Consider the following 14,317-nt stretch of genomic DNA (forward strand, 5'->3'; position numbering starts at 1 on the left):
AGTAGGCCGCGTGGTGTAGGCCACATTTGCTCTTGACAGCAAATATATGGTGCGGGTTCCGAGTTTATCCTCGCCACTCCATTCCGCCTGCATCCACGCTCTTTTAGGAATCCGTACTAACCGTAACCTCGTGTACCTATACAGGAGTGGAACCAACGTCTTCAAAATGTTCTGGGCGGGCTTGCCGTCTTGATGCACTTTCGTTGCCGCGATGCCGTCGACCCTAAAGGAGAATCGCTCAAAGCGAACTCGCTTGCTTGAACACACGGCGAGCGCGTCGAGCGACGATTTCACTTGCATCACGCTGGATGAGCCGAGCTCGAGTACATATTTTACGAACGCTGATAAGCACGCAACAGTGCACTGTGAGCTTTGTGAAAGCCAAGAGTGAACATTCCTATGGTCGTCCCTCGTCGCTTTTTAATGCTCTCTTGGCGTCAAGTGAAGGAAACAATGCAAAATGCAAAGACGTGACACGACAACACAGGCGCTGAACTGACACAGGCTGAGTGTCTCAAAGCTCGGGCTCTTGGCAAGAAAAACTCGAAGCAGTACTTCATGTTTATCAATTTATGGCGGACACGACAGAATTCGGCCTTCTTTCCTTCTTCCTTTCCTTCCTTCTTTCTTCTTTTCTTCCTTCCATTCTTTCTTTCTTTATTTATTTCTTCCTTTCTTTCTTTGCTTCTTTCCTCCCTCTTTCCATCCGTCCCTCCCTTCTTTCCTTCCTCCCTTCCTTCCTTTTTGTCTTTCATTCTATTTGTCATCCTTTCTGTAAGTATATCTCTGTATTCATGTTTGTTTGTATACGTGCGTGTGCATGCGTGCAGATTAATCCCTTGTTTACATCCACAATTTTCGGGTCACCGCTTCTTTCATTCGAGTTAGCTGGACCGAAAAGCACGACTTTTTAAGACGAAGCCCTTCCATGCACGAAGCCCGAAATAGCGAAAAGGCACGTACGCACTCCGCACCCGACTCAGCGTGCAACTCTGCGAAGGTCGGTCCTCTCGACATTCACCGTTGAGCACAATGCTCTCAGACCATGTGATGTACGGGTTCGCAGAGCAGCTCTCCTTTTCAAACTACGCTTAGGAAAGTACGCGCTCGGAGTTCGCTGGGACGCAGGGTAGCTCCGCGCGTGCGTGCTCATTTGAACCAAGCGTGACGACTGCCTTTTCCGCGAGACAAACGCCGCTCCAGAAATAGAAGCCTGCAATCAGGCAGCACGGCCAAATGGGAGAAGCCGTGCGTCGCTAACTCGATCCGCCGACTCCAGCGCGGCTATGCAGTCGTTCTGACACGCGCGCCTGTACACCCAGCCGATCTGCTTTGTTTGGACAGCTTTTCTCGGTGCTTTGGGAGGCAGAAGGGGAATTTTATGCGTTACCTGGGCACAGCGACGCGACATGTACTTTTGACCTATCAAGTGTCATATAATCAAGTCGCCTGTTGCAGTCTGGCGTCGCCGAGTGTGCGACAGGTGACGGCGTAATAATATCCTCGTCTTTTTCAAACCTCGTACGAACGTTTGCACTATGCATGCTTATTGATGGGCTGCGCTCGATCGGAACCGACATATACGGTCTCCATTTCGGCACCATATTTTTCTGCTCGCTCTCCTATTAACCTCTTCTTAATTTGAATTGAGGTGTTGTACATTTTAACCATTTTTAATTATCTCTATAATTGTTAATTAAAAAGATTATCTAAAAGAATTATCTTGATTAATTTTCAATTATGCAATTTTGTCGCGGGTGCACTGTGGCCTCACCGTACCTTCGCAGAAGAATATGAGGTTGGTATTAACGCAGCCATGTCCAACATTCCTAGACAAAAGTTTTGAATATTGGAATATCTTAAGGCACTGCTACGAAAATATTGAAGGTATTGGTTCATTCTTTTGATGCGTATCAAAATCTTTCTTTTCAAAGATTTCTATCGCTCGCATCGAGAAGTTCTGACTACCAGAGACAACCTACGGGGAACAGTTTTTTACGACAGCAAAATGTTAATAGCAAACAAAAAGGCAAACCTGCCGACGGGGGATCTGCAGATATATTGATCGTTATAGCGAAATCTTAAACTCTTCTCCGTTGAAAAATGCTTTTGTCTAGGATTGTTGGGCATGCAATGGTGCATTACATTGGTGACCTCTTCGTCGGGCGCGAAGTGTGTTCACTTTAGATTTTTCTTAACCTTGAGAAAACAGTCAGGATTCTGGTGCCAAGGGGTCAGAACTGTGAGCTGAGGGAATTAAAATGCCGTCCTCATTATCCTACGACGCCATGCAGCCTCGAGCACAGATGACGAAATTCATCGCCGCTGCTTGGGTCCATATATCAAAAAGTGATGTGCTCATGGGAAGGACGACGCTCTATGTATTTATTATAACTATTTAAAACATTATGAGGGTCATATAGGCATAGAAGAGGGGAGTGGTTATTCAAATAAAAACCGACAACAATATGAGCGTAATTATGCAAAAAGGTACTAGTTATCAGAGCTCGCTAATGCATCCTTAGATAAGCGCTTGTGTTGCTGAGTGTTGCGGGTAACTGATTCCACTCTGGTGCCTGCGGCAGAAAGGAATGAAAGCAAATTTTCTTTCTGTAAAATGGTATTCCAACGTTGTGAGCATCATCCATCCGTGGTGACACGTACTGTATGTGTGTTCGTGGGGGGGGGGGGGGGGGGGGGGGGGAAGAGGGGTATAAAATCTCGCAGGTAAGAATGCGGAAAAATGTTGTGGAAAAGGCGAAGACAAGGTTTTCTGCCGCGAGATGCGAGGAATGGTAGACCAAGACTAGCATCCATAGTAGTTATGCTAGTAGTTCTGTAGTAGTTGGAGTGAATAAATAGAACATAATTATTTTGGACCACATCGGTGAGTGCGTTAGGTTCTGCTGATAAGGATGCCATATTGATGCTGAATACTCGAGTTTAGGTAACATGAATGCCTTGTACAGTAGGTTTTAAGAGATGAATGTAATTCATTCATTTGAATGTAATAAGGCGATTTCATCTTTTATAAAAGATTGCAGTGAAGGACGGAAAATTTATTTAGCACTTTAAGTGTTGAAAAGCTTCCCGTAATTTTCCTTACTGAAGCTTTCCAATGCCCATACGGAACAGAAACAATGCGTTCTACCATGAGTGCCACCCCGAGGTCTCAATTCGTTTATTTTTTTTTTCGCAGTGAATTGGACTATTTCTCTGCTTCCAGCACGCCGTTTTTAGTGAATTTCTTGGCAAGAAATAAATACTACTCTTAAATAAACAATCGACAGCGTAACGCGGACGGAAAACCAGACCAACCAATGCGTTCCCCTCGTGTCTCTGCTCCTTTACAACCAGAGTACATGCGTGTGGACAAATTTCCCTTCTCATCTCGCACCAACAAGTCGCACCAACGTTCCTCGCATGACTGCGTGTTTTGTTTTCCATCGTGATACCAAGCGTACAAGGTTGACGTAACTGACCTGCGCGCAGCGTAAGAGAGAAGCTTCTGTGTACGCAAAGCAAAGACCTTGCCTCAAATGGTGACCACAGTATCGCGAGCAGAGAAGCTTAATGCTCCCCCTAAGTCACCTGGCCTGGACCGTAGACAGTAGCCAGGCATTTGTCGCTTTCTAACTGATGCCGGCTTTAAGCCTCCCCTCCATGCCAAGGTTTTTTCGGGACTGTGCTCACCGTGAACTCTGCCCAGCAGGACATGTACAGACTGAAGTTACAAATCAGACTGAACAGCTGATCTGATATTGCAGTAATGGGCAAGTGCTACGCCAGCATCAACATAGAGGGTGTTTCACTTCAGACGTTACACAATTTTTAAATATAGGTTTTTGAGTTAGAAGAGCGCTTTTTTCGGCATAGCATTATCGGCGGTGTTGTACAACAGAATATAGCTAAGACGTGCTGACTGCCAGTCTAGTTAACTAATATTTAATAGTTAACTTTTTAAGTATTACTGCTAGGCTCCTTGATTGTTAAGAAACGTGTAGCCCACCGTAGGTAAAATCCATACCAGTTTTTAGAATTTCGAGAACGCGGTTAACCTAGCCGCTGCGGCACAACAATTTTGGGTACTTGGACCAGTTCTGTGCACTGGAGAGGTTGCTTTGCCTGCAAGCTTCTCGAAAGTGCATGTTATTTGGCGCGATGTAGGCAAAATTTCTTGGGCGACAGCGCCGAGGGTAAGTGCGCTTTCGAAATTCTAAAAACTGATATGAATATTAATTACGGTGGCCTAGACGCCTCTCAATATTTAAGGAGCTTATCAGTAATAGTTAAATATTTAACTATTCAATATTCGTTAAATAGCCTTTTAGTTAGCAGGTATTAGCTGTATTCGGATTTACTACACTGCTGACACTTCTATGCCAGAGAAAGCGCTTTTCTAACTCAAGAAGCCGATTTAAAAAAAAAACTGTGTAAATTCTCAGATGAAAGACCCTGTAAATGTATAATTGTGCTAACCGCGCTGCATCTATGGACAGGGCAAAGTACCACTCCTCTGAACATTAGACCAAAATCTTACACAATCTGGTTATTTCTCCAAACTAAAGCGAAACGTGACGTATATTGCCTGCGGAAGCCCCTATTTCAATTCTACGCAGCGGATACACCACACATCCGACCTCTCCTTCTGCCACCTAACGCCAAACTGACGCAGCATACAAGAACAACTTCCTTCTTTTATTTTTTTTTCTGGGTCACTGAAGACGTTTGTAGCAACAATTAAAACTAATACTCGCAACATCCTTCACGCGACGGCTCAACGCTGAGTCAGCGCTGCTTCAGAATTTAAATATTGATCACCGCGCTGCAAGCGAACAACGAAATCCCCCGCGTCCAGGTCAAATTTACGTAAGACACTGACTCTCGGCGGGCGGGCGCGAGCTAATTAAGAGGCTTACCTCGCGTGCAACAGTTTGACCTCCCGTAATGCGTATGCAGGCTCTGATCGCTTATGCTAACGAAGCAACGCGAACGAGAGCTGGAAGAGCGAGTCACATGGATTGGGACGGTACGCGCAAACGAAGGTTGCTCGTGTTGCCAGTGGGATGCGCACTTGGCTTCTATTATCGGCGTCGACCTCAATCCGCTCCATTGTTAGCTCAGATCTCATAACACAGTCCGTATGTACAGAAACCGCGCTTGTTGGACTGCCGCCAAAGCAGTCCTCGAGAGGCCTGAAGTGTTTTCTGCAATGTGTGGTGGCGTGTACACACGTACGCACTATCATGGCGAGAGGAAGTGCGAATAGGGCGGCAGTTATAACTCAGTAAGTTGAGATTTCATTCGAAGGAGGCCAAATACTTGCGTGCTTATAGCTATCACATTGAAAATGCTTTGACCGCTGCTCGCAAGTTTGTACTGCATTTCAACTTTTGCATTTTTTTCCTGCAGGTAATACTTTTCTTTGTCTGTATTCGCACTTGAAATCTACCGTTCGCATTTCAATTGTCCTGATAGTACGTATAATTGAGCAAAGCACGCGTGGCATTTTGACTGATTGATGAACGAAATTATCACTTGACTCCAGCCGGCCTTGGATGTGGGCGACCTGCGCAGTCGTGCTGAAGTCACGGGACGCCACTCTGTCCTGCGGATGCGTAAACTTAATTAACATATTTCACCAGAGATCAAAACTTCCGCCTAATATAAGGCGATCTAGTACGCAATGCAGCGCCCGACAAATTAATCGCTTTCACAAGAACGCAGGGCATGTGAGCGGTCTCTCGGTGGCCATAGCGTTAGCTGCGGAGCCCGAGGCCGTGAGTTCGAATCCCAACCATGTGGGCGAATCTCGATGGAGGCGAATTGTAAAAGCACCCGTGTGCAGTGCAGTGCAGACAACTTTATTACGACACTGCATTAGGCATTACAAATGTCGTGCCTCAGGGTCACCAAAGCCAACAAGCCCCTCAGCTTGCCCGATAGGCCTGCCACGTTGGGGGAGAGGGTAGGGGTAATTGAGCGACTGAATGGCAACAGGGCAGGCCAAAAAGGCAATGTTCCAGATTAGTATACGGTTCGGGGCAATTTGAGCATACGTGGGAGGGTCGGGGATGATGAAGAAAAGAACGGGCAATGGTGAGGAGTGTACCCGCCGCGGTGGCTCAGTAGTTAAGGCGCTCTACTACTGATCCGGAGTTCCCGGGTTCGAAGCCGACCGCGGCGGCTGCGTTTTTATGGAGGCGAAACGCTAAGGCGTCGTGTGCTGTGCGATGTTAGTGCACGTTAAAGATCCCCAGGTGGTCGAAATTATTCCGGAGCCCTCCACTACGGCACCTCTCTCTTCCTTTCTTCTTTCACTCCCTCCTTGATCCCTTCCCTTACGGAGCGGTTCAGGTGTACAACGATATACGAGACAGATACTGCGCCATTTTCTTTCCACAAAAACTAGCTAATATTATTAATGGTGAGGAGTGTATTTAAATGGTTTCCCCTCTGAATTCGTAGTTGGGGGTGGTGAAAGATTTGTCAGGAACAGGAAGGATGCGAATAGTTTCTCTAATGTTGTCATGGTGAAGATTTTTCTCTTGTCTGTAACGGAGAGTAGTGTCCCACGTTGATGTATATGGCCAGAGGATCCCAGGCGCCCGATACTGAAGTTTGCGAGCGAGGTGACGCACCACCTCATTGCCTGGTGTCCCAGCGTGACCAGGAATCCACCTCAGTGGGATATTGTGTAGACGAAGCTTGGTGGGAACCACTTGTGGGTCATCTCTGAGTTGGTTGTGCAGGAATGCGACGCATATGAACTTCATGTATAGCTTGCATCGAATCACTGTATATAGTCTAGTCTATCCGCAGTGGTTAGCGGGTGCTTGGAAGAGGTGTTGCATACTGCTGACTATTCGAAGGGTTTCTAGGATAGCGGTTGGAGGCGGAATGTGCAGTTCAATGTCAGTGCACTGCAAGGGTCGAAATAGTCTGGAGCCGCCCAATATGATCCATCTTTCTCTTCGCTATTAACATATCAGTGAGCTAACTTTGGGACAAAACTAGTCCCTGGAAAAAACTAAGAACGACACCATGAGACTGCAAGCGCAGTTTCATTTCAACTGCCATTTATTTTTGGCAGTGCACATTTTTATAAGCGGCTTGTCGAGGAACTAAACACAAATTACGGTCGATTTGCGTAATTAGGCCAAATGCAAACTAGGTGCGCTAGCCCTGTGTGGCCATTCTTTTGTTGGTAAATACAAGGGGGGTACTGCGCACAAAAAGACGAGGACAAGAAGATAACACAACAGGCGCAGACTCGCGACTAACTTTATTGACAACACGACACTCCTTTAATAGTTTCAAACTGTCACATCACACCCATGTGGAAACCAAAAACTTGTCTTGATTCTGATACAGTTTGATAGAAGGGTCACTTACGCAATCTTTATCCTTCTGTTTGATACAAAACGCCTCCGCCAACTCACGCGCCACCTGGTCACGGCTCCTCCTCAAAACTTTTGTATCTGTCAGCAAAGGCAGGCAAGGGTTATTGCGCGTAGCATCCGGGCATGCGCCACAATGCAGGGGTAAATTCGACCCTGTCCCTGATTTCATGGAACGCTGGTGTTCCCTTAAGCGCTCATTCAGACATCGGCCTGTCTGACCGATGTATACCCTGCCACAGGTGAGGGGAATCTGGTATACGACACCCGTCTGGCACCTGACAAAACGAGTGGCATGACGCTTCTCGCAGTCCGCTTGTTTATATTTGTTTTGCATGCTTATCGTGGTTATGCTTTGTTATTCATGGTATTGCTATGAGATTCGAGTGGTATATGAAGCATATTTTGTTTGTGGTGCGTGTTTTCAGGGCATGAATGGCGCGCAGTATATACACGGACACTATTTATTGCAGTCGTTCTGTGCATACATATCAGTCACGGCTTCCTTTCTGCAGAAAGTCCGGCGTCGTCGCCGCTGTGAGCGGAAAATCAGGTGGCTCACCTGCCACCTAGGTCACGTGGCCTTGTGACATCATCACAATCTGCTCACGATGGCAGGTGACAAACACCTGTTAACCGCAGGACCTGAAAGACAAAGGTTTTTTTCCGTGAATGTGGGCTTGACTGCTAGCGCAAGGAAAAGGAACATACTAAAGCAGAGCAGGCAGAAACCAGACATTACTCATTCAAACCAGTGCGACCAAGAAATTTCTTCGTTTCCTTTTAAGCAGTTAAAAACCGTAGCGCACCTTTCATCTCCTCAAAAATCAATTTTATTTTTCACTTCCTGCTGCCCTGCTGACTGAGGTTCAGTTGCCAACCTTGAGCTGGGTCTACGATGCGGCCAACGATGGCAACAAACAGGCAGCTAGCGCAGGACACGCATACCCAAATACTAGGTTCGCTACAACGCTGAAGCCACGCTGACAGCGATTCATGCAAATTATCTCTACACGCTTGATCACATAGAAACGTATCGAACGAGCTGGATAATCAGTTCGCCTGCGAAACAGTCGACGATCAAACTTCATCTATTCTATGATCTGTGTCCACCTAGCTGTCTTGGCCATAGAAAGGTGGCCACACGGAAGTTAATCATAAACATCCATGCAACTGCTTTGAACATGGACGCCATCTGATCAACGGAGATTGTTTAGAGGTTTCGTTTTCCACCGCTTTGGTCTTGTAAAACCAGAGCGACGTCGCTACTGTCAAACGCACAAAGTGCACAATAGAACTTCAGAACATCTCAATGTATGGACTTCGAAGTTTCCTCGTGATCCTGTTTACTCTTTGCTCTCAATTTAATGGCAAAAAATTTAACTCGCTAAAGAGTCACACCAACCAGCCCCAACTTCGCCACTGGTAACAGTTTGCCCCACCGCAAGCCTCATTTTTCGACACGTACGCGAGCGCGCTACCTCCACGGGTGACAAACTATATCACCCTCCTCACATTAGTTCAGGCACACCCCACGGCCCCAGCTTACACTTGTGGCTAATTACCGAAGCACGCACTTTCTCACAAGGCAAGGCCATACAAAATTCCACATTTCTACCACACCCGCACCCTCCGACCTGGTATGACTGGCTCGAAACGAACACCTCGTATGCGCAGAAGGATATCACCAACAACCGGATTTTTCTCGGGGGCGGCCTTGCCGGCCCTGTTGGACTGCAGAAAACCAACGGGCTTTATCTGTCACCGGTGCAAAAGTAAGTGTCATCACATCTGGTCTGTCATCATCATCATCATCATCATCATCATCATCATATCTACTACATGCACTGCAACGCAAAGGCATCTCCCATTAAGCTGTGACCCTGATTGCCGAAGATAAGGAAAATCATAACACACACGCTCGCGCACATATTTTTTTCGCCTGCCCTTGATGATCGATAAAAGAAAAAATTCAAAAGAGCATCTGCTTCAATTTTGTGTTGATAATGCGACAGCGTTAACAGCTGTTGATGCCTTAACTGAAAGTGATGTCACTTCCGGTGCGATGAAGACACTTCCCTCCAGCCGATGGAAAAGATCCCATCTAGGGACGTCACTTCCGTTCAGCCAATGGGAATGGTCCATTCAGCGAATTCAGCCTTCGACGGCACATTTTCTTCCCGATGAGGCTTCTAATTTTATCGCATAAAAACTGGAGGGAACACTTAAGCTCCGCCTAAAGGGTGCGACGTCAAAGCGTTAATGGGTTAATGGCCATACATGCGGAATTAGTAATTCTCTATATCGTTGAGGGCGCAAAACCTTTACTCAAAGTCGGTTCACTCCAGGCGTACCAGGCGTACTAAGTCAGTTCCCGATAGCATCCAACCCAACTTCCACCTATTTTTCCCTTCCACTGCTTCGTCTTCGCTCGTACGTGGCATTCCCCCCCCCCTCCCCCCTCCCCCGCAGCCGAAGCCCACCGGACGAGTTCCGCTGTGTCCTGAGAATGAAGCTTCAGACGAACGACATGTGAGAGCTCAGTTTTCACGGAACCGCGACCAGTTGAGATGAGGCGCGCAATCTGATATGTGACGTCACTAATTCTAGCCACAACCACGTAAGGGCCATCGTAGTGGGCCTGCAGCTTTTGGTGCAAGCCGCGGCGCCTGACTGGGCCCCAGAGTCAGACAATATCGCCCGTAGCGTAGACAACATATCGGCGGTGGCTATCGTGGCGGTCCTTGAAGCGCTCTTGAGAAGCAATGGATCGCAGGCGGGCAATCCGACGAGTTTCTTCAGCTAAATACCGGATCTCGGCGATACAAAGGTTGTCGCTGGTAGAAAATGGTATGATGCACGGTGTCCAGGATGTAGCGAGGCGGGCGAGCGTACAAGAGGTACGTAGAATGGACTGTATCCGGTCGTTTCATGAGGCGGCATGTGATGAAGGGCTGTATAGTGTCCCAGTTCTTATGGTCAGAGTCCACATTTATGGTGAGCATGTTGGTGAGTGGTCTGTTTATGCATTCAGTCAAACCGTTTGTCTGTGGGTGATATGGCATTGAGTGCCGCGGTAGGTAACCGTGCGCAAACGTAGCAGCTTTTCAACGATATCGGCCGTGAATTGGCGGCCTCGGTGACTGATTATCACTCGCGCTGGTCCATGCCTTCAGAGAATAGAGTTCAGAAGAAGTACAGAGTTCACGCACTGTTCATCGACGAGACGGCCGAGCACCAACGCTTGACGCTCGCCAAAGTGCACTTCTTTCAATTGACAACCAAGCCGGCGCTATGCGAGCAGTCTAACACGCGAGCTAAGCGGTCGTTATGCTCGTCGAACGTTCTACGAAACATGACGACGTCATCAAGATAGCATCGACAGATGTCCCATTTGATGCCGCGCAAAACTGCGTTCATGAATGTCTCAAAAGTCGCAGGAGCATTGTAAACTTCAAACGGTATCACATTAAATTCGAAGAGGCCGCGTTACAAATGCCGTTTTTTAATCCAGGCGTACCTGGCGTACCAAGTTGTTGTTGTTGTTGTTGTTGTTGTTGTTGTTGTTGTTGTTGTTGTTGTTGTTGTTGTTGTTGTTGTTGTTGTTGTTGTTGTTGTTGTTGTTGTTGTTGTTGTTGTTGTTGTTGTTGTTGTTGTTGTTGTTGTTGTTGTTGTTGTTGTTGTTGTTGTCGTCGTCGTCGTCGTCGTCGTCGTCGTCGTCGTCGTCGTTGTTGTTGTTGTTGTTGTTGTTGTTGTTGTTGTCCTCCTCAAGAAGACAATTGCGCGTATCCACTGCGGGGGAATGGCCAAGGCAGACGGCGACTGACAGGTGCTCCAAACGTTAAAAAATAAAAGCTAAAAAATTTAGAAAAGGAATGAAGATTTGTTCATTTAAATTAACAAATCAAACACTGTGATATTAGTGACTGAAAATTAAAATGGAGCTAAACGTGCTGTGTTTAGGAAGCTTTGGTTACAGATGAATTTTGAACCTGAGTAGCCAGAAGATTAAATTAAGAAAGATTTTAGGATGGCAACTGTTTCGTGTCTAAAAGGACAGTTTGAATAGCGGGGAGCATATTCCTGTTGCTGTGCCCAATGGGAGGAAGCACCAAGAGACAGAACACCCCCAGCAAACAGACCGAGTTGTCGTAACGGGTGCTGTAGCAGGCGCCTCCGTAAAGAGGAGACGCAGTGGCAGGTCAACAAAAATAGATCTATAGTTTCAGGTACTGCGCAGAGCGAGCACAATGGGGAGACTGCCAGACAAGACCTATGCAGGTAGCAGTTTAATTGAGGCATTCGACAACGTATACATGTGAAATAAATCTCACGCTTGTGTGATCGCCATCCTTTACTGCACCACAGATACAGAAGCTGCTGGAAGTCAGGACAGGCGATAAGAAGTGCTGATGCTACAAGCTCTTTCAATAGCAGATACCTGTGAAACCTGCCTGCTGTCATATATGCGCAGGGCGGGAGGAGAGATGACTGCGCCTTGAAGAGATGCCTTCGCCAAGGTATCAGAAACTTCATTTAAATGAATTCCCCTGTCTCCAGGCACCCAAACCAACCGTAAAAAAATACGCGTGGGGTGGTATCAAGCATTTGAGTAAGCGGAGTGTCTGTGATCCCGTAGACGTGGTGAGAGAGGAACACAGGGATAGTGAATCCGTCAAAATTATGGCAGAAGAAAAAGAGCTGTTTAACTTGCGCAAAGCCAGGACTACTGCTAAAAATTCGGCCAAATAAATGAGGGTGAAATCAGCAAGGCGAAGTGAGAATTACCAGTCGTGGGAGAGAGAGAAAATACCAACACCGGCCTCTTGTTCACACTGTGAGGCTTCTGTCGCAATGAGCACATGAGAGTGAAACCGCATCAAGTAATCTTGCAATAAACTGTTCAGCAAACGGAATGGCATAAATTTGGCATCGTTTGGAAAGACGTCATCAAAGACAATCTGAATAGATGTAGAATTGGCACTCACCGGAAGGATGTCCGAAATGCGGACGTTTAAGGGGTCAAGGAAAGACTACGCAAAACAAATCTGTGCAGTATGAAAACGAGACCAGCTTTCGTTGAAAAATGTCCTAGGCTGACGAAGGAAATCATATTTGAGTCATGGAGTGATGAATCGCGCATTTTTACAAACATTTGGACTGTTAAGAGCCGAAATCTTCAAGGCAATGATGGAATCCGCGCTTCCAGGTACAAAACGAAATTAGCCGCGGTGGCTCAGTAATTACGGCGCTTGGCTGCTGACCCGAAAGACGCGGGTTCGATCCCGACCGCGGCTGTCGAATTTCGATGGAGGCGCAATTCTAGAGGCCCGTGTACTGTGCGATGTCAATTCACGTTAGAGAACCCCAGGTGGTAGAAATTTCCGGTGCCCATCAGTACGGCGTCCCTCATAGCCTGAGTTGCTCTGGGACGTTAAACCCCCATAAACCCAAACCCAAATTTTGGAAGGCCCTGACATAGGCAAAACGCCTCCCGCTCCAAGAGAAGAAAGGGCGAAGTTTATACGCAGGTGCTCCAGAGGACAAGACACAGCCGAACTCTAATTTTGGACGGACACACATTCCATAATTCATCAGAAGCGAGCGCCTTCTAATGCAGAAACGAAGGTTGCTCAGCCTGCGCAGCATGCCGACCACTCGGACTCCTTTTGCAGCGATCTGCTCTATATGGGCCCGCCAGGAAAGTGAAGGATCATAAATTACTCCGATATATTTGATAGTTTTTACCTGAAGAATTTACGTGGTGCCGATAAACAATAGAGATATTAACTGGATAAGAGAGCGGAAAACCAATAAAGCACATTTATTTACATTAAGGGACAGGTTAATGTAGCCTTACCATTGCTCCGGACCAGGACATGAGATAAGACAGTAAGGACTGGTATAGAGAGTATATGTCTTTCTCAGAAGCAATAAAGGCCATGTCATCTGCATATACATAGGTCGACATCTTATGACTGCAGGAAATACTGCTAAGGTGTTCAAAAGAGCAGGAGAGACGACCACACCTCTGCACGCCTCTCGCTTGTCGAAATCTGCCTGATGAAACACCGTTCTGGAAGCAGTAAAATTCTCTGTAAGCCAGAAATTCAGAAATCCATGCCACAAAGTAGCTCGGAAATTCTACAGCTTGTAATATTTGCAACAGTGTCAAGTGATCAACGCTGTCATAAGCTAAGGCTTTCATTTTTGGGCTAGTTTGTAGTAGCTGTGAAACATATTGACTAGCGCATACACAGACAGGAACCAAAGTAAGAGACAGGGCACACGCTAGTGTCCTAGCGTGTGTCCTGTCTCTTACTCTTACTTTGGTCCCTGTCTGTGTATGCGCTAGTCAATATGTTTCACAGCTGTCATAAGCATTCGACACATCTAGAGTAACAAGCGCGGCCTATTACTTTCGGCAACGATCTAATTTTATGCGGCTCTCCAGGTCAGTATGAGCACAGAATATAGAGCATCCTGGCCTGAAACCTATTTGTCAAGGGATCAAAAGCCCATTCTCTGAAATGGTTTACATTATTCGGCCATGCAACACCCTTTCAACTAACTTTACGAGATTCGAAGTTAAAGAAATTGGCCTCATGTTGTCTAACACATGACCGCTTCCCTACTTTTTAAGCAAAGGGATAATCTTCGCTAGACGCCATTCATTTGGAATCCATGGCCCTTGAAGAGAGTAATTTATGAGTCCCAATAAGTCGTCAGGAGATTCAACTAACAAAATATGAATCATAGAAGAAGTGACGCCATCAGGGCCAGGGGCTGCAGGTGGAAAGCGGGACACAGCTTGAGAGAGCTCAGTGGAGGTAACCTTCTTGAAATCGTCCAATGTGCTGAGAAATCTCGGAGGAGAAGGAAGAAGAGCCGTAAGCTGACGCTCAAGGCCCCTCCCT

Source organism: Amblyomma americanum, chromosome 3 (genome assembly GCF_052857255.1).
Source record: "Amblyomma americanum isolate KBUSLIRL-KWMA chromosome 3, ASM5285725v1, whole genome shotgun sequence".
Taxonomy (NCBI): Eukaryota; Metazoa; Arthropoda; class Arachnida; order Ixodida; family Ixodidae; genus Amblyomma; species Amblyomma americanum.